At 45.8% G+C, this 19652-nt stretch overlaps 1 protein-coding gene and 1 pseudogene across 1 annotated transcript in view; both read right to left on the bottom strand.

Annotated features, from left to right (window-relative positions):
- Positions 1–19652, bottom strand: part of LOC147444723 (proteasome subunit beta type-6-like) — a 54293-nt gene that overhangs the window by 33473 nt on the left and 1168 nt on the right. The gene's annotated exons all lie outside the window — the stretch shown is intronic.
- Positions 8649–9638, bottom strand: LOC147444724 (uncharacterized; annotated as a pseudogene).

The raw sequence follows: 19652 nt of genomic DNA, 5'->3' as shown, positions 1-19652 counted from the left end.
CATTACACAGCCGTTGAGGGAAAAGGTTTTAACTGAATGCCATTGTCCACCTTTTACGGGTCACCGCGGCATTGACACCACCTTGAGAGGTGTGGAGCGTTACCTCTTTTGGTCGAGACTCAAGAAGGATGTGGACGACTTTGTACACAGTTGCTTGGTATGCCAGAAGGTCAAGTTTGAAAGGCATAAAGCACAAGGGTTGTTACAACCTTTACACATTCCCACCCGCCCCTGGAAAAGTATTTCTATGGATTTCATTTTTGATCTCCCAAAGACGAAGAGTGGGCACGATGGCATTTGAACTTCATCGACAGATTTAGCAAGCAAGCTCACTCCGTTCCAGTGAAGAAAACAATCAAGCCAGATCATTTAGCGAGACTGTTCATTTCGCGGATTTTCAGATTACATGGCATACCTGAGACAATAGTCTCTGACAGAGATCCCCGATTCACGAGTTTGTTTTGGAAGGCTATTTGGGAGAACATTGGCACACGGTTGCAGTTCTTGTCATCTTTCCACCCGCAGACAGATGGGCGATTCGAGATTGCAAATTAAGTCGTACTTGATTTATTGAACATTTTTTATCAGAAGACTCAATGGGCAAAAAATTTGCCCTTAGTGGAATTTGCCTACAATAACACGATCCACTCTTCGACCGGGAAGGCGCCATTTGAGATTATTGAAGGTGCTACGAAGGTCCACCCTTCCTTGGCACGTAAGATAAGATTTTTGAAGCCGACCAGTACACGAGGGACTTGGGACACTGCGTTTGCTAAGGTCCGAGAAGCTTTAGCGAAATCTCAGGAAAGACACAAGAAGGCAGCAGATCGACACCGTCGCGATTTGAAATTAAAGGAAGACGATTGGGTGCTCTTACGTTTTGAGAAGGCACGTCTAAGAAAGAAAAAGGGAAAGGAGCGGCTTTTTCTAAAGCTTAGCATGAGATACTATGGAAGATTCACAATGTTTTTCATGTGAGTCTATTGAAGCCTTTTAAAGGAGGCGATGTGCCTAATGATGGGGAACCATATGAGCAACCCGAAGTGGAGAAAAGCGAGGAGTTACTCGTTCCAAAATAGATATTGGCACACAAGGATAGAAAGATTAAAGGTAAAGCGATTAGGCGGTTCTTGGTTAAATTCAAGAACTATCTTGCATTGGATACGAAGTGGATGGAGGAGGAGGACCTAGCAAATACTCCTCAAATTTTGGAACTTTACCTTGAAGCATTTGGTTTAGCATAGTCTACTCCGATAGAACCCGGATTTCAACATGGGTGAATCTAGTGCAGCGGTCTTGCACAAGAGGAGAGTCACTCCGCTCCTTTGTCAACGGATTACCCTGATTTTGATATAGAGTCACTGACGTCCCTTTGGGTTCAGGGATACTGATGGGCTGACAGTATTCTGTTGTATGACTTTATGAACTGGAATTCCTGAAAAGGGAAATTGATTGATTTGTACTTGACTTGTTTGTGTGCAGGAACTGAAAGACGAAATGATTGCAGCATTTTGATCTCATAAATCTCTGTAGACATAATTGCAATAAGGATTAGCTAATCGGGCATATGTGAGGTCCTGACTGGATCTAGATACGATTACTAAATACGCTGCCGATTAATCATGGTCTGAGATTTAAAATAAATTTGAATGTGATTTGTCATGTGATGTCAAGTGATGTCCTATGATCTCCGGTGATGTGACTGTCCATTAAGTGCTAGATGTGTTGTGTCTAGTGCGTGGATACTAACAATCGGTGTCTACTAAGACAGTTTATGGCCTCTGTTTGTTTTGAAGGCGTAATCGAGGACAATTACAATTGGTAGGCCCCCAGACACACCGTGCTGATGTGGCACAGCTCCGTAAACTGCGCCGACAAGCTGATGTGGCGAACTGTACGGATGTGCGCAGATTCCGCTAACTGCTCACGTGGCATTCTCCGCAAAATGCAGTGACATGCTTGACGTTGATTTCCGGAAATTACGCTGGCAGTTTTGGCAGCTTTTGGATGACAGATTTTTAATCAATTGCTTTTGGGCATAATGCTTTTGACTAGAGAAGCTTTTGCGTTTGAGATTTTTGGGGCTCTCCTCTTGGGCATCCCTTGTACCAATAAATAAGTTGGTTGGGCTTCATTACTCAAAGAATCTAGAAGCAGAGTCTGAGTGTGAGTCCCCGCCGACTCTCTTTGTACTTTGCACACAGATTAATATAAAAAGAAATACCAAAAGGGGCGCCCGTCTTTGGGACCAATACCTCTTGGCACGGAACTACGCCGGGCCGTGTCGTCTTTGTGAACTGTTTTAAAGTGAATCTCTGTTGTGTCGCGGTAGAATCTTGACTTGGGATGTCCAAGTTTGTTACACGGCACCATACCCCCGGACACTCCCACAAACAATGACCTTTCGAGTGACAAATGCGGAGAGCGGTTGAACACACTTCCCCACCCTAAAGACGACAACGAGACTAGCCACAAGGCCCAATCGGATTTGATGTAAACTCTGTCTTGCTTATAAGCTCTAAGCTGGTCCGTGGGCAGTGTGTGTTAGAGTTACACCACCGTTGCTTTGCCATTTTGTAGAGCTAGTGATTGTCTTGGGTTGGCTACCCATCGCACATCACGTAGCTTGCATGGGCGGACACTTTTAGCACGTGTCCGGTCGGTCAATTTTTGAGCCTTGCTGGGTGCACACATTTTTGGGCCTTTTATGTTTTTTGCACCAGTTTTACGCTTTGCCCTACCTCAACCTAACATTCTATAAATAGAATGGTCAGGGTCTTGTAGTCATTCATTGTGTATTGAGAGCATCATTTGCAGAGCTCTTGTGTTCTCTCTCTCTCTCTCTCTCTCTCTCTCTCTCTCTCTCTCTCTCTCTCTCTCTCTCTCTCTCTCTCTCTCTCTCTCTCCAACGTTTCCGACGCACGTGGCTCACACCCTCTCCGCTGCTCACTCTCACATGGTATCAATCGCCAAGTGTTGGAGAATCTTCATCGATTGCACCTCTTGAGGCTAGCGCTAGCACTTCTGGCCCCTTCCATCGCAGCAAACTGCAAAAACGCAGTCTAGTGTTTTTCAGCCCTAGCGTTTTTTTCATATGCCGATCCGGATCTACCTACTGCAGGCGCTACCTCCTTAGTAGCAGATCGCACCCAAGAAGCCAAGATTAGCCTTGCGTTTTTGCTGGCAGATTTGCGTTTTTGGGACTGCTGGCGTTTTTGAGAACTTGCTGCGTTTTCAGTCACACGCTGCCCTTGTGCACTCAAGTTAGCGGCCTACACTTGCTTGGAGAGCCTTCTACCTCCAAGCACTTGCAGATCTACGGCATCGTCAGGTACCCCCCCGAAATCGGCACCCTTTTGGCATTACTTACTTGCTGTTTTTTCTCTGTTTTCAGCTCCTCGACAGCTGAGAAGTGCGAGAACCCCCTCCTCTGACACTATTTGGTGGCTCACAAGCACGCTGAAATCTCTATTGCAGCAATGTTTCCAGCACCCTTTGCAGCGTTTTTTGAGCGGACAGCAGGCTGATTTTTTGCCCTTTGTGCGATAGATCCCTCCCTTGCTCATCAAGACACCATCCGATGGTTGGCTGAGTGGTTATTTTGGATAGTACCTTCGTCGGCAACTTGCTATCTTATCGATCTACCTCTAAGACTACTCTTTGAGCATGCGACATGTCGACTCCAAAGCACAACAGACAACAACAACAATCCCAGAAGGGGGCCACCACGTCTTCTGGGACTACGGCCACTTCCACTTCTGCGACTACCTCGACATCTGCCAATGCAACATCCAACAAGTATCCCCTCACATAGTTTGTTGAGGAGAAGAAGTTGGATTTACACAACTATTCTGTGTGGAGGACACAAGTCCGCACAATCCAACCTAAGCTTGCCTATAACAATCATGTTAGAGTTTGCTTATATTGTTGGCAATGTCATATAGTGTGCATCTTGGTGGCCCCAAGCTTACGGCAAGGCATTTTATCCAGCCTTGTTCCACTTGTATGCACCTACGCACAGTTTTTAGTAATTTTTTCAAGCTTTCCCCCCTATTTTTGGGTTTTTGGGTTTTTTGGAGGGAGGTAGGGCAATCTATCTTCCTCCCTATACAGGGAGGGAGGTGCCCATCCCTTGGTCATCAATTGTATCAATCATCATCAATATAGCTTGCCAATGTTTTGAGTCTCTCTCTCTCTCTCTCTCTCTCTCTCTCTCTCTCTCTCTCTCTCTCTCTCTCTCTCTCTCTCTCCAGTGTTTCTTTCTCCTCTGCATAGTTTCTCTCTCAAGCATTTGTGTCTCTCTAGCATTTTTCTCTCTCCAGCAATTTTGCCAAATTGCTCTCTCCTGCCTTCATGTTTTTGCAAGTCCTCTTTCCTATTGTGCCCTCTCCTGCCCTAGGCGACGCTCCAATTGTGCATACCTTGCAAATCTAGGAGATAACCCAACGGAGTTGCTCTCGGAGGTGGTGGTTGTCTGACATTGGATATGAAAGATTGTGCACCTTTTGCCATTGTTTTTGGCCATATCCATCCATCTTCCGCTGCCACTTCTCACGAGGCGTTACGCTCGACAAACATCTATGGATTGTGGATTTCTTTTTATGAACGAGCTTCTTCTCTTTCTTCTTTCCTTTCAAAGCGTCTTTCTCAGCCGTCTTAGACACTCGCTCTTCTGTAGCGTAAGTCAAAGATCCTAACAACATTGAGAAACTGCCCAAAGCATGATCCATAAGTTTCGGAATGCTAGAAGATTTTTGCTTCAAACAGTATCATTGAATTTCCTCGGTAGACCGCAACTTTATCTTTCCATTTGTTCCTTTAAAGACACTTTCGGAAAAAAAGCAACCGGTAGGAAGTATCCAAAAATCTCTGATTATGGGTAGAAAGGGTATCTTTCTCTCTCATCCTGAGGTGGTTTCATGTCGTCAAAACATTAGCTTCAAACTGGGGAGTCAACCAAATAGATGAGAACGATCGTTTGAACTTGACCTAGATTACTAGGCGTTACTCCATGCGATAAGGGCGTAGAACATCATGTATGAGACGTCCCTTTTAGGTGAGATGCCACCTTGCGAACCTTGGAGGCTTCTGTGAAGTTGCCTCCTGAAACACCAACAGAACTCAAAAACTTTAACACTTCAACTTTGAAAGAAACTGAAGTCGCCACACGTAATGAAGGAGTTCCACTTCCAAATGCATTGGCCCTAAGGTCTGGCACCCCTTTCTGTACTTCTTTTAGATTGATAAAGTCATAGAGTCCACCTATCGAGGAGCCACTCTGCAACCATGCATTGATCTGCCAAAAGTGATCCCCATAGCACTATTTGGGTTGTTATTGTACGGTCGTACTATAAAGTACAATACGGTTTCCTACGGAAAAATACGGTGTATTCCAAATTATAAAGTACGGTTTGGCTAAATACGATGTGTTTTCTAAACAAACTCTTTGATACCATAAAAAACATCTACAAATTACCTCATGACTTAGGACCCTAGATATAAGGTTAAAGAGCCTAACAAACTTATGAAAACTTACATAGGCACAAAGACCAAATACTCAAGGTACAGGGTACAAACTTTTTTTTTAAAGGTTGAACCATATTTGTATAAGTACGATTGTACGAATGTATACCATACGGTCGTATGGTACAGGCAATCATACGCCGTACGAAAACTTCCAAGACTATTTTATAGGCTCCAAGCCCAAAAGCAACTGATACAAAAAGCTAGGGCGCTTCCAAAAGCAACTATTAAGAAAAATTGAAGCCGAAAAGCAGCCCAGGTCACCTTAGTACGATACCAGCACATCATCAACAGATTTTGTGTCGTGATTTACGAGATTTTCGTTTGGCAGTCCACGTCATCACATATAGCAGTTTATCTTCTGTTCAGGTACAACCAAACACATCATCACTTTGCAACAGCATCTTGATCCATTTGCCTCCGGAACTCCCATCATCTGTACATTGAACCTTCGTGCCCTCCTCTGCATAGTTGCATTCACCATATGGTTTCTTCCCTGTAATTGTCTTCCTTCGCTTCTTGCTTCACTTTTCCTGACAACATCCACCCTACCTTCTTTATTTGCCTCTATATTGACCTCACTGTTTTGGTCAATTCCTTCGTGATTTCCTTGTACATAAAGAGAGCTCCTCAGTTGTCTCTCGGTAGCATAGTCGACAAATTCACCCACTCTATTGCCCTCCCGATCTCAGCAATCTATTTAATGATGGCCTCTCAGCTTCCCTAATGTGAGAGAAAGAAAGAAAGATTTTTTAACGTCTATAAAAATGCCGAAGTCGGCCTATGAGACAAATCAAGGTACATGAGGTGGGTGTCCTCTGTGTATCCATAAAGGATAAAAGGTACAAAAGTAAAAGTAAGCTATCTTGTGTAATGACTGGGGGAGGAGGTAAGTGATACAAGGGTGGGGGGGGAGCTCCAAAACTAGGGAAAGATGCAAACCTATATGCTGGGGTAAATACAAACATGAGATGCTATCCTATCTCTAGCTCCATCTAGTCCCATAGTCGGGATGTAACTTTTGTTTTGTTTTCGGAGTCAGGTAGGGCATGCCCGACCGCTCCCCTCATACACCAAAAAAGTATACAAGAAGAACGACCGGGACTATGCACCCAGAAACCGAATGTAACCGGCCCGTGGGGCGGTAGGCGTTGGCTTTCACCCGAAATTCTTTACTTTAGACACACACAGAGTATTTTGCAAAGGTAACCTGTAACGGGGAATTAACACCTAAGTACACACACAGCTCGGAAGCTAGAATGCTCCGAGCAGACGCCGACAACCTGTAGGCCCCAAAATTGGCGCCCCTTTCGGTATTTCTTTATTCTTTAACAGAGGGAATAAAACCTGTGATCTCCTACGAGCTGCCCCGCACAATCTAGGCTAAGAAACACCTGTTCTGGCCCGATTTCGGCAGCATAACTATACTAGGACGCTTCACAGTCGGTATCCCCACGCAATAGGTGACTTTCCCGACGCATACGGACACTTTGCAAAACCTGGCGAGAATCTGCAGCACAATGAATTCTCTGTTTTCTGCCCCAAAAATGCGCCAGTTCACCTGTACAGCGGTCCCCTCGCGTCTCCGAACCTCCTGGGGGTATTAGGGTCCGTTTGGGGCCGAAACCCTAAACCTGCAAAAATACACAGCAGGCTGTGATTCCCTGTTTTGGGCTCCGTTTCACGTGCCAATCGCATCTGTAGCAAGACCTCGAGCTCCCGCACCTGTAGGGCTACTTGCCCTTTGAATCGGATGAGATTTCTGACGTGAAACCTCTCCGAATTCACCTGTACCCGTTGGGGATTAGCCGCTAGCTAATCCAATACCTGTGCAAGAGGCTCTTGCTCGGCAATCGCGCATGAACCCACATAATTGTACATTGGTCAAATGAAAAGCCCACTAGTGGGGCATAACATACTGCTCGTAGGGGAGAGAGAGAGAGCAGTGCGTAGCGTGCAGGGCATCACTCCTGGCACCGCACTGTACGTAAGGGGGAAAGGAAGCACTCCATAGCTCTTAACCTGTGACAGAGAGCAAATGAGGCCTCTCCCAGCATCAAATTCAGCACCAACTCTTCTTGCATGAGGAAAGTGCACAAAAAAAGTGTGCCACTTGGCGCATTTACAAGCATTTTCCCGTTTTGGGTTCGCCGCTTAAAAATCTCCCGACTAGTCGCCCAGTTGACTTCGCGACAGAGTTGTAAAATGTTCCCCTAGTCATACCGGAGGTAATGATGCGAACACATTTCATGGCCCAAAATAACAGTTCCCTAAATTTTAGGAAATGATTCCGTTGGGCTCCTTGTGGTCATCTGACCATCTATCCTCATTGGGACCGCATCCAAAAGTGCAATGTGGCCCAACTGCCGAATACTTTCTATTGGCAATCACACCTTGACTTCAGGCCTTTATTAAGTTCACTTCCTAGTATCCACCAACTTGCTAAGTGCGACGGGGGCACCTATATGATCTTGCTCTGAACCTAGACATCCTCTTACCATACGAATTCCAGTGCCGACCACTACCCATCTGCGGGTGAAACTACCGTTCACATTGGCCATACAATGTCCAACCGTTTGCTACTTCAAGAAGAGGGTCTCACAAATAAAAGAAAACCCCTTGGAAAGAAACCAACAACTAAAGTTAGCAGTTGCCACGTCCTCGTGACATAGTTAACAGTTGCCACGTCCCTGTGACAGTAGTTGCCACGTCCTCATTACATAGTTAACAGTTGCCACGTCCCCGTGACATACCTCCCTCTTGAAATCGCAAACGTCCTCGATTGCATACCATAAATACACGCCACTGATGATCTTGTGCTATCAACACTCTTTTATCATCGCAAACGGGGACGTGGCAACTGTTAACTATGTCACGAGGACGTGGCAACTGCTGTCACAGGGACGTGGCACCGAAGGCAGACGCTTTTGTCACTAGTTTCCTCTGGACTACGAGAGGCCAGAATTATCTACACTCTTAGGGCCATGACTAATCCCTTGAGAGACCCATTTCACCAACTTGATTTGGGCGTGACAACGACCAAGTACCTCTGTTCAGAGGCCCAGGTACTACGGGACTTGCTTCGGTCTTCCCTTTGGAGTTGCCTTCTCCAGGTAACTTATCGCTCACCTCACTAAACAGCCTTTGAAACCCGATGGTTTTCCCCTAGGAAATGCCATATCCGCTTGGAAGGGCGTCGGCTCAAAGGTGGCGTCCTCAAGATGTAATACATAATGCATGGGCGGATAGGGTGTGAACAATCCGCGTAAGATGGCGGCTGGATCTGCAAAAGCTCGAATGCGTCGCTCCTCCAAAGATTTATAGTAGTGCTCCTCGATCTCCTGAATCTCTCTCTGGTGTAGACGAGGTGCCCTACATCCATGGGTACGTGGGCGTCTGCGAGCTCGGACCTCCTCAGCCTGCTGTAGAGTCACTCCTCTCTGTATGGTCGGAGGTGATTGTGCTGTTGTGGGCCTCTGAAAAAAGTCCATGAGCTGTGTCTGGCGCTCATCTCTCACCCCTGATGCCGCTTGGAGGAGGGAGTCCCAACGCTGCTGTGCCTCTATGAGGAAGCGGCCGAACTACCGTTGGTCTCTGGACTCAAAAATATGATGTAGAGTGGGTTGATCTACCAACAAGTTCGGATATCTGCCTCTAATCTCCTCATATGCTCTACATCTGCATACATAATGCTCCTCGCTCTCAACCTTTGTTGTGCAAAGTCTGCATATCCTCTCTGCTCTAGGAACATGTGCAGTTCTCCCTGCCTCAATCTCTAGCTGGTGTGATGATACTCTGAGCTGTCCAATGGTGACCCGTGCTCTATGTGGCATATAGACATCCATGTATCTCGATCTCTGGATGAACCCATCTGCTAGAATGGTCAGGAAGTGGTCTCTGTAGTACTGTCTCTTCGTGGGAAGAGGCTCTCTGGGTGTAATCCATGTCTCCCTGATGTATAGCTGCCAGAGATCCTGTCGGAGAACTCGATTCCTCTCGGTGTGTGAGAGGCGTATGTGAGGGGAGTCAAGATCATACTAAAAAGGAGGCAGATCCGTGATGTCCAAGCCATGGGATGTAAACCACTCTGTGACCTGTGAATACCATGCCCTCATGTTCCCCTCCTGATGCAGCTGTATCGATGCCTCAAAAGCTCTGCGGGTGAGTGTCTGGTGGGAGCTCTCGCATGCGTTGGATGAAACAAATTGTCTGAAATAGGGCCTCTACTAGCATCGGTGGTGCAGCTAGCTTTGCTCTGATGATGTCATGTGGTACTGAGGGTTTGTTGTGGAGCAAACAAGAGATCATGATATCTATTACCATAGAGATGCTGATAGCCCTGGTGCCCATACCATGGTTGCATAAATCATGGCAGGTGTGACTAGAATGTCAAAAAGCCACCCCTTGGTGCGAGGCTCCTGGAAGTGGGCCTGATGGCATCTGCGCTCCAAGGTGGCTAGCGCTGCATATCCTCGTGTGAGCCGGTCTCGGGCTGCCTGGGCCATGGAAAATCTGCAAGTGGTGCCAGTGAAAGTCACCCCCAGGTATACATATGAATCAACCACATCAACCTGGCAGCCTGCTGCTGTGAGTACTGCTCTGCTCCGAACTGTCCTGGAGGTGCGGAAGATCATGACCTTGTCTTGCCAAGGTCCACTGTGAGCCCTCGATGTGTGCAGAAATCATCCAAGGCTCGTAGGTGGCTCTGTAGACCCTCCTGTGTCTCAGAAACTAGAGGAGGCGTTTAATACTAGACCTTTTTAGTATCCAAATCCTATGAGTATCTATCAACATCATTTGATGTAGCCCTTCAGTTTCATCTTTGACTAATTTGAAAATACTTGCTGCCTAAATGATACCCACCCCACTGAAACTATAAGCATAAATGAAAATGTTCTTTACTTCGTGGGGTGCCAAATTATCCAATTCTAACATCAACGAACAAAATCAACAAAGATAGTAGCCCATCGATCAAAAAAACACACACCTTATTTTGATATGACAATTCACGCACAAGAGTTGCTGCTGTTTTCACGGTGGCAGGTCTTCCTAATTGGATCCTGCAGATCATCAACCAATTACGTCTCCATAAAGTTGTACGGATGTTGCGTTCTACACTGACTGCTAACGTGGCAGTTGTACGGATTTTCAATGATTGGTAATTTTACTCGCGGGTGGAGTAGTGAGAAATGTTGTTTTGGTATTGTCTGAACCTCAGAACGACGCAGACGGGATGTCTGGGGAGCGTTACCTTGTATGCTTGAAAACCTCAACGTGACGTAGACGAGATGTATGAGGAGCGTTTTGTTGTATGCTGGGAAACCAACGACCCAAGAAATCAAGAGCTCCAATTTGGAATGAGAAAACTGATTGTCCCTCGGTGTTACTGTAACAAACTTGGACACCCAAGTCTAGTTTTTGTCGCGACACAGCAAAGATTCCTTAAAATAATTCACAAATTAAGAGAGAGATTCGACACGGCCCTGCGTAGTTCCGTGCCAAGAGAGATTGGCCCCAAAAACTGGCGTCCCTTTCGGTATTTCTTTTATATTAATCTCTAGGCAAAGTACAACTTCCCGCACGTGCTCGCTCTCAAACTTTACGTCCAGATGCTCTGAGAAGTGAGCCCCCTTTGGTCACTTATAAAGATTACAAGGGTTGCTAAAAGCAGAGCCCCAAAAGCATGAAACTCAAAAACAATTGAGTCCCAAAAGCAATTGCTCCCAAAACTGCCAATAAAAAGCAACAACACAAATTCCCACGTCCGCCTGTCAGCGCAGGAAGTAGAAATCCATATGCTGCCATGTCAGACAGTCAGCATGTTTTTCGGGGTCCATACGGACTGACTGCCACGTCATTGTCCGTACACTGTTGTCCATGTCAGCAGGGCTTGTCCGCAAGGTGCTGTCATGTCATCAATTTGTGACATACCCCCCTCTTGAAAGAATTGTAATCGCCCTCGATTACGCCTGCAAAACAGACAGAGGCCATAAACCAACTCAAGAGACACCAACTCTAAGTATTGACGCACTAGACACGACACATCTAGCACTTGTACAACGACGACAGTTACATCACAAGACATCTCAGGACATCACACGACATCACATCACAAATCACAAAAAAAAATTCATTCCAAATTTCAAACTATCACTGCCAGCAACGTATTTAGTAACCGCATCTAGATCCATCCCGGACCTCACTGATGCCGGATTTACTAATCCTTATTGTGATCATGTCTATAGAGATTTATGAGACCAAAATGTTGCATTCATTTCGTCTTTCATCTCCTGTACTCAAACAAGTCAAATGAGAGAGTACAAATCAATCATATTCAATTTCAGGAATTCCGTTTCATAAAGTCATACAGCAGAATACTGTTAGCCCATCCATATCCCTGAAACCTAAAGGGGACATCAGTGACCTTATTCAATCAAAGCAATCTGTTGACAAAGGAGCGAAGTGAGTCCCTTCTTGTGCAAACCCGCTGCACCACATTCAACCTTGCTACGTTCGCGGTTCTACCGGAGTAGACTATGCTAAACCGAATGCTTCAAGGTAAAGTTCCAAAATCTAAGGAGTATCTCCTAGGTCCTCCTCCTTTATCAACTTCGCATCTAATGCCGGATAGTTCTTGAATTTAATCAAGAATTCCCGAATCACTTTACCTTTCATCTTTCTTTCCTTGTATGCCAAAATCTGTTCAGAACGAGTATCTCCTCGCTCTCTTCCACTTCGGGTTGCTCATCGGGCTCCCCATCAACGGGCACCTCACCTTTAAAAGGTTTCAAGAGACTCACATGGAATGCATTGTGAATCTTCCAAGTCTCGGGTAACTTGAGTCGAAAGAAGATATCATTTATCTTTTCTTTAATCTGGAAAGGGCCATAATACCTCATGCTAAGCTTTGGAAAAAGATGCTCCTTTCCCTTTCGTTTCCTTAGGCGTGCCTTCTCAAAACGTAAGAGCACTCAATCGTCTTCCTTTAATTTCAAATCTCGTCGATGTCGATCTGCTACCTTCTTATGTCGTTCTTGAGATTTCTCTAAAGCCTCCCGGACCTTGGCAAAAGCAATGTCCAAGTCCCTCGAGTACTGGTCGGCTTCAAAAATCTTGTCTTTAGTGCTGAGAAAGGGTGGAACCTTCGGAGGACCTTTAATTATCTCAAATGGCGCCTTCCCCGTCAAAGAGTGAACCGTATTATTGTAGGCAAATCCCACCAAAGGTTTAAAAAATTCCCATTGAGTCCTCTGATCAGAAATGTAAGACTTCAATAAATCCAGAACAACTGAACTTGCAATCTCAAATTGCCCATCTGTCTGTGGGTGGAACGATGACGAGAACTGCAACCGTGTGCCAATGTTCTCCCAAATAGCCCTCCAAAACAAACTCGTGAATCGAGGATCTCTGTCGGAGACTATTGTCTCAAGCATGCTATGTAATCGAAATATCTGTGCAATTAATAGTCTCGCTAAACGGTCCGGCTTGACTGCTTTCTTCATTGGCATGAAGTGAGCTTGCTTGCTAAATCTGTCGATGACCGTCCAAATGCCATCGTGCCCACTCTGTGTTTTCGGGATATTAAAGATAAAATCTATTGCAATACTTTCCCAAGGGCGGCCGGTGGGAATGGGTAAAGGCTATAGTAATCCCTATGCCTTATGCCTGTCAAACTTGACCTTCTGGCATATTAAACAATTGTGAACAAAGTCGTCCACATCCTTCTTTAGTCTCGGCCAAAAGAAATAACGCTCCACACCTTTCAAGGTGGTGTCAATGCCGCGGTGACCCGTAAAATGTGGACAATGATACTCAATCAAAACCTTTTCCCTCAACGGCTGCGTAACGCACAACATTGTTGTCTTCATCAAGTAGCCATCTCCTATAAATACCCTGGCACTATCTTCCCATTTTGTATCTAAGTAAACACATCGAAAAAAATCCGGATCGGTGGCATACTAATCAACCATATCTTGAAGCTTCTATGATGGATCGCGGAAATAGCCAAGACGAGGGACTTCCGAGACAATGCATCTGCCACTAAGTTTTTCTGTCCCTGAACATGGACAATCTGGAGATGAAACTGCGACAAGATGTTAGCCCACCGCATCTGCTTTCCAAAAGTTGCTTCTGTGACAAGAAGTAGAATAAACTCTGATGATCAGTAAAGATCGTGAAATCGGCTCCAAGTAGGTAATGTTGCCACTGAGTAAGAGCATGAATCACTGCCAATAGCTCTTTCTCATAAACCTGTGCTACCAATTCTCGTCTTCAAAACATTTTGCTTTCATAAGCAATCACTGTCACGTGCGCACTTCACTTGCGCCATGTGGATATGCTTCCGCCATGATCTAGCATCAGTCATAGCCTAGCTTAGGCTCACGCTTAGGATTGAGACTCTGTGAGCCTGTAGCAGGACGTGCATGTCCAGGCCGGTCATAGTTGCATACCCTCACTTGCACAGTACAGTCATTTCAGCATGAGCATTTTCCAGAGCATAGAACCCTTTTTTCAAGGTACACATTTTTCACTTATTTATTAATAAATGACTTTTGTTGAAAAAGAAGGTAGGGCAAATTGCTAAGAAACTTATAAAGAAACCCATTGGGCACTCAGTAGTGGCAGAGGAGGTAGCAGAAGGTGGTGCACCAAGTGTTGCACCCGGCAGGTGGTCTCTCTCTCTCAACAGCACCCCAACAGCACTAGCCTTTTTGGAGCAGATTTCAGCCATCAGCGTTTTTGCAGCAACACCATCCCTTTAGCCTCCTCGCATCCCCCATTCCATTCCCGGCAGCAGATCCTCGTCGGAAAGCCATCCATCGCGACAGATTTCAGTTTTCAGCCTTAGCGCTTTTTCAGTTTTGACGCCGTCGTCATCGACACCATCGTCGTTGTCGACATCGTCGCCGTCATCGCAGGTCCCGGACTTGACGACGACCCATCATCGTATCGTCATCGCCACGACACGGTACCGCATTTGCAGCCCTTACATCAGCGCCAATTCTCAGCCTTACAGATCATCCAGCGTTTTCAGTTTTCAGCCCTTAGAACAGCAATCGTCATCGACATCGTTGTCGTCGGCACAATACCCAATCGCAACAGATTCCCAGCGATCTCAATTTTCAGCCCTAGCATTTTCAGATTATCCCTAGCCTCGCGTTGTCGTCGTCACGGTGACATCGTCGTCGTCGTCGTCGTCGTCGATATCATCGTCTTCGACATAGACCATCAGCACCTTGTCGTCGACATCATCGTCTTCAACATAGAACCTCAGTACCTCAATACCTCAATACCCCTTCAGTCCCTCAGTACCTAGTACCCAGTACCCAGCATCAATAACATCAGTATCCATTAGCATCAGCATCTCAGCATTTAGTCATTGTATCAGCATTGTGCAAGAATAAAGAAAGTACTTGCTCTAGCAACATAGCAAGGGGGCCCTTGAGGGCTGGGACTCGACATCTCGTGTCGTCTCTCTTCTCTCCCCCTTGTCTCTCTCTTTCTTTCAATTCCGTTCGGTCTTTCTGTCACAAAGTGATGGCGTGGCAGAACCACCCGAGGTGATGATGTGGCATGACCACCCGGGCGAAAAAGATGACCCAGCAAAACTGTATGAATGCGATGACGTGGCAGCATACGGATTTTCGAATTCTGCGCTGACATGCTGACGTGGCAAACTGCACGGACAGTCCCAGATTTTGCACTGACGGGCTGTACAGAATTTCCGTAATTTGCATTGACAGCTTTTGGCAGATTTTGGGAACCAGTTGCTTTTAGAACTTTTGCTTTTAAGTTTAAAGCTTTTGGGATCAAGTTGTTTTTGGAGTTTAACTGCTTTTGGGCATCCCTTGTAAGAATAAAAGAGCCCTAATGGCCTCACCCTTCACAGCATCTAGACGCAGAGTCTGAGAGCTGAGGACCCTTCAAGAGTTGTACTTTGCTCAAAGATTAATATAAAAGAAATACTGAAAGGGACGCCAGTCTCTGGGGCCAATCTCTCTAAGCACGAAACTACGTCAGGCCTGTCGACCAAATTGACCTATGATTTTAAAGTTGTGAAGTATTTTAAGTGATTCTCTCTCGTGTGGTGACAGATTCTAGACTTGGGGTGCCCAAGCTTGTTACAGTGGTATCAGAGCATCAAGCATGTGCTTTTCTCAAAGCATACCGGTTCTATTAAAGAGGAGACAGGGCACTTGGGCACTTTTTTCCGGAATTTGATATTGATATTAAAGAATCTTCGTGCCCCAACCTCGGGCTTATTTAGCGACCCCCACCCTTCATACATCGCGCATCAGGTGCGCTCCCGTCTTCATCGCTCTGTCTTACAGGGCATAAAGCCATTAAGAATCCCAGATTACACATGGGTTCTCGTGGAGAATCTAACAAAGATAACACCTCCCAATTAAAATCATGCACGGGAACTAAAGAAAAGAATGAAGATTTGGGCAAATTTTTGGTGGAGAAGTTTGCCAAAGCAGAATACCAGCGTCCACTGCACATTGACATGGGTGTGAATAGGTTGATCAAGTAATCCAAAGATCCGAGATTTGCAAAAAACCTAAAGAATTACCTGATTGATGAGATTCACTCGAGATGGCGTGAGGCCATTGAGTCTCCTCTTAGGACGAGGTGGAAAGCTGAAAGGACAGACGAGTGCAGAAAAGCGGAAGCTTTACTCGCACGAAGAGCTGGAACAGATCTGTTGACCAGAAGATGAACCAGATACTGGAAAGGACATTAAAAGGGATATTGATGTACTGACAATCTGGTTGTTTGTGACAGATAACCGGAAATAGGAGCGAGGAACTCGCTTCTGTATGGATTGGGAACCATGGAGCTGGACATCCACTCTTTTGCAACGAGGTGAGCCATCTCCTTGCCTGTTTTGCAAGTGAAATCAAGGACGAGATGGTGAGATCGAGAGCGACGATAGCTCAGGAATGAATCGGATATCCTTTCGATTTGAGATAAGAATGATTGAATGAATGAATAATGACGTATGTTGAATGATTCTAGTGCGTCAAGATCCCCATATGAATGAGATGACTAAATGTTGTGGTGAGCGCATAAAGAGTTCCTGCAGGATAAGATGACTACATAGGGATCTAGATGCATCAAGACTTATGGACGGATGAGATGACTAGATGATTGAAACATTGTGTTCAGTATGAACTAAGTGTGCGAATGAAGAACTTTGAAATAGGAATTTTCGAAGATGATTATTGATTTATGAGATTAATGTTGTCTGGAAGAACTTGCTAGCAGATAACATGTGAAATCGATGATGATGAATGCAATGATGGAGAGCAATGCCCGCTCCAGAACGAATCCAATAAGTATCATGAATTTTGAATGAAACTAATGTTTTATGGAAGGTCCAGCTATTTGTGAACAAATAACAGGAACAAGAATGGCTAATTTTGGAGCAGTGACGGCTCCCGAACAATCAAAGTGGATAAACATTGTGAATGAAGGTACTGAGACTGAGAGAGAGAGAGAGAGACGAATACGACACCAGAATGTTATCAAACCCTCCTCCGAATGCCCCACTCTATGGCGAGAGCGGTCTACTATTGATTGCACAAATCTCTACAATGCTTTGGACTTGCCAACGATGTCGATCGACGATGAGGACGACGACGAGACGGGCTGAAATCTGAAAATGCTAAGGGCTAAAATCTGCAAATCTTTATCTGTTGAATTCTGACTCTATGTCGGTGACGATGCGACGATGACGCGATGAAAACGCAGATGCTGAAATCTGCGTTTTCCGGGCTGAATTTGCAAACTCCAATGGATCTGACCGTGCAGTGAGGATCTGCTCCGGGAAGGTGAGATCTACGAGGTTTAGGGACTGTGGTACGGTATCTCAATGCTGAAAACTGAAAACTTTGATGCTATACGGGGTCTTGTCGCGATGAATCTGCAAAACTAGTAGGTCATGCTGATGCAAAAACGCTAGGGCTGAATTCCGTCGTCCTAATGCAAAAACGCTAGGCTTCCACTGGTCCTGCTGTCGCCGGGGCTGATCTGCAATGCAAAACGCCAAGGCTTGACTGTGGATGAAAATGCTAGGCTTTGCAGTTGCAAAAACGCTAGGTTTGCTGATGGGGGGGAGTCTTGCTGAGAAGGTACCTGTTGAACTCTTGTTCCTGCTTCCTCTTCTACCAGAAAGTGGTAGCACTAGGTTTCTTATGTACTTGCTTTGTAAAATTGCCCTACCCAGTTCCCAACAAAAGTCACTTAAAAATAATAAGTGAAAAATGCCAAAAATACGGAAAATAGGTCTATGCCTTGTAAAAATGCTATTGATGGGTTCTGACTGTATGATCATGCTGTGTGCAACCAGAGGATATGCATCTAGTCTAAGTGTCTGGACATGCACGGTCTGCGAACACTCACAAAGGTGCCAGATCACTTCCTATTCTAGACTGACTGAACTGAACTAAACCCATGTCATGAAGTAGCTTGTCCACGTACACATAGGGTTAGATGTGCATGTGACACTTCCTCTCGACCTACCTCCTACGCTCTCTCTACTTTGCTTGCTTATTTTATAGTCTGCTTATTATACTAAGCGTCTTGGGCGTATCTTCTAAGCGAACTCCTATTACATACTCCCGTAATCCTTGCACATCCAAGTGCCATGGCATCACACGACGCTTCTCCGCACGAGAATGGCGCCGCTAGCACGCATCAACCCATGGAGGAGACGTCTCTTTCTCCTCCCGATTCCACACACACGCACGGGCTTCGTCCTGAGGGTCTTTCTCTCCCTTCGCTTGCCTCCGGCGCATCTCTCGTTGCTATACTGCAGCATCAATTAGCAGAGATGCAAAGGCAACTTGGGGAGTTACGTGCCACGCAGGCCTCGTTTTCGCCCGCGGCCATGAGCACTTTGCCTCTTCAAGTTCCATCCCGACCCCTTCAAAGGGGAAAACAAGGAATGTGAGGAGACCGCCATCGACTCATGGCTGGCGAAATGGAAGGCCTACTTTGATTTGAATAATTTCATTGATGCCCAACGCATTTGTCAGATACAAATCATGCTCCAAGGCAAGGCATATGCGTGGTGGGTTGCGTTACGTACGACCTAAGCCAACAACTTCGGCAGACTTCCACACGGTCTTTCGCGCTCGCTTTGTGCAAGTCGATAAGATTGAGTGCTTCAAGAAGCTGTTCATGTTGGAGATGGGTAAGAAAACCCTGGACGCTTATTCACAGGAATTCAAGGACTTTGTCCACAAGATGAAATCCTTGGAGAATTTGCAGGTTATATTGCAGATGCTTTATCTGTTTGGATTACAGCCGGCTTACCAGAACAAGGTATTGCGGAATCCCGTCACTTCGCAAGAGGACATCTACAAGTCCGCCAAGAACTATGACAACACCTTGGCGACTTCTAGAGGTGGCCCGACTGATCGCGAGACTCCTCGCCGTGGTCCCTCCAGTCAAAATACAAGCGTTCAAACGCTTCTGCAGCCACGAGTCAGTCACCGAACCTTTCGCAGAAGAAACTGAAGCATGACGGCAAATCCAAGGCAACTCACATGGAGGATCAAAAGAAGACCGTTGTTTTGACTGCCACCAGACCGGCCACTTCCGCGGCGACAAGGTGTGTCCAAAGCAAAAGAGGAAGCCGTCTACCTCCACACCGGCGACAACTTCGTTAAACATCGTCGATAATCCAAGTACTGTCCTTAACTGATTCAAAGATTTTTCACGTTAATGTGCGTAATTGTCCGAGTTGTTGCGTTAATAAGGTTGTATTTGGCCCGCACGATCTTCTGCGCGTTGAAGGAGAGATCAATGGCCTTAACAACGGCTCTACTCATAATTTTATTTCTTCTTGTGTGGTACAAGCACTTAAGCTCGACAAATCACCCGCAAACCATCCGTATGTGGTTCGTTATGCGAAACGTCGAAGCGATTAATGGACTGAGGTTGTGCTGCGACTCAACCTCCGAGTCAAGTGTTACCACAAAGTCTTGGACTTCCGTATCATGGACCTTGAGCATGTAAATTATGCATCGCATATAGTTTTCTTTGAACTTGATAGTGTGTATCATGTGGTCGAGGGGTCTCTTTCTTCCTTGGCCACCGATTATGATGCAAATCTGCTTTCA

This window comes from Adiantum capillus-veneris, chromosome 13 (genome assembly GCF_014529385.1).
Source record: "Adiantum capillus-veneris isolate H3 chromosome 13, ASM1452938v2, whole genome shotgun sequence".
In the NCBI taxonomy this organism is placed as follows: domain Eukaryota; kingdom Viridiplantae; phylum Streptophyta; class Polypodiopsida; order Polypodiales; family Pteridaceae; genus Adiantum; species Adiantum capillus-veneris.
The sequence above is the reverse complement of the archived record's forward strand: the minus strand, read 5'-3'. Positions and strand labels throughout refer to the sequence as shown.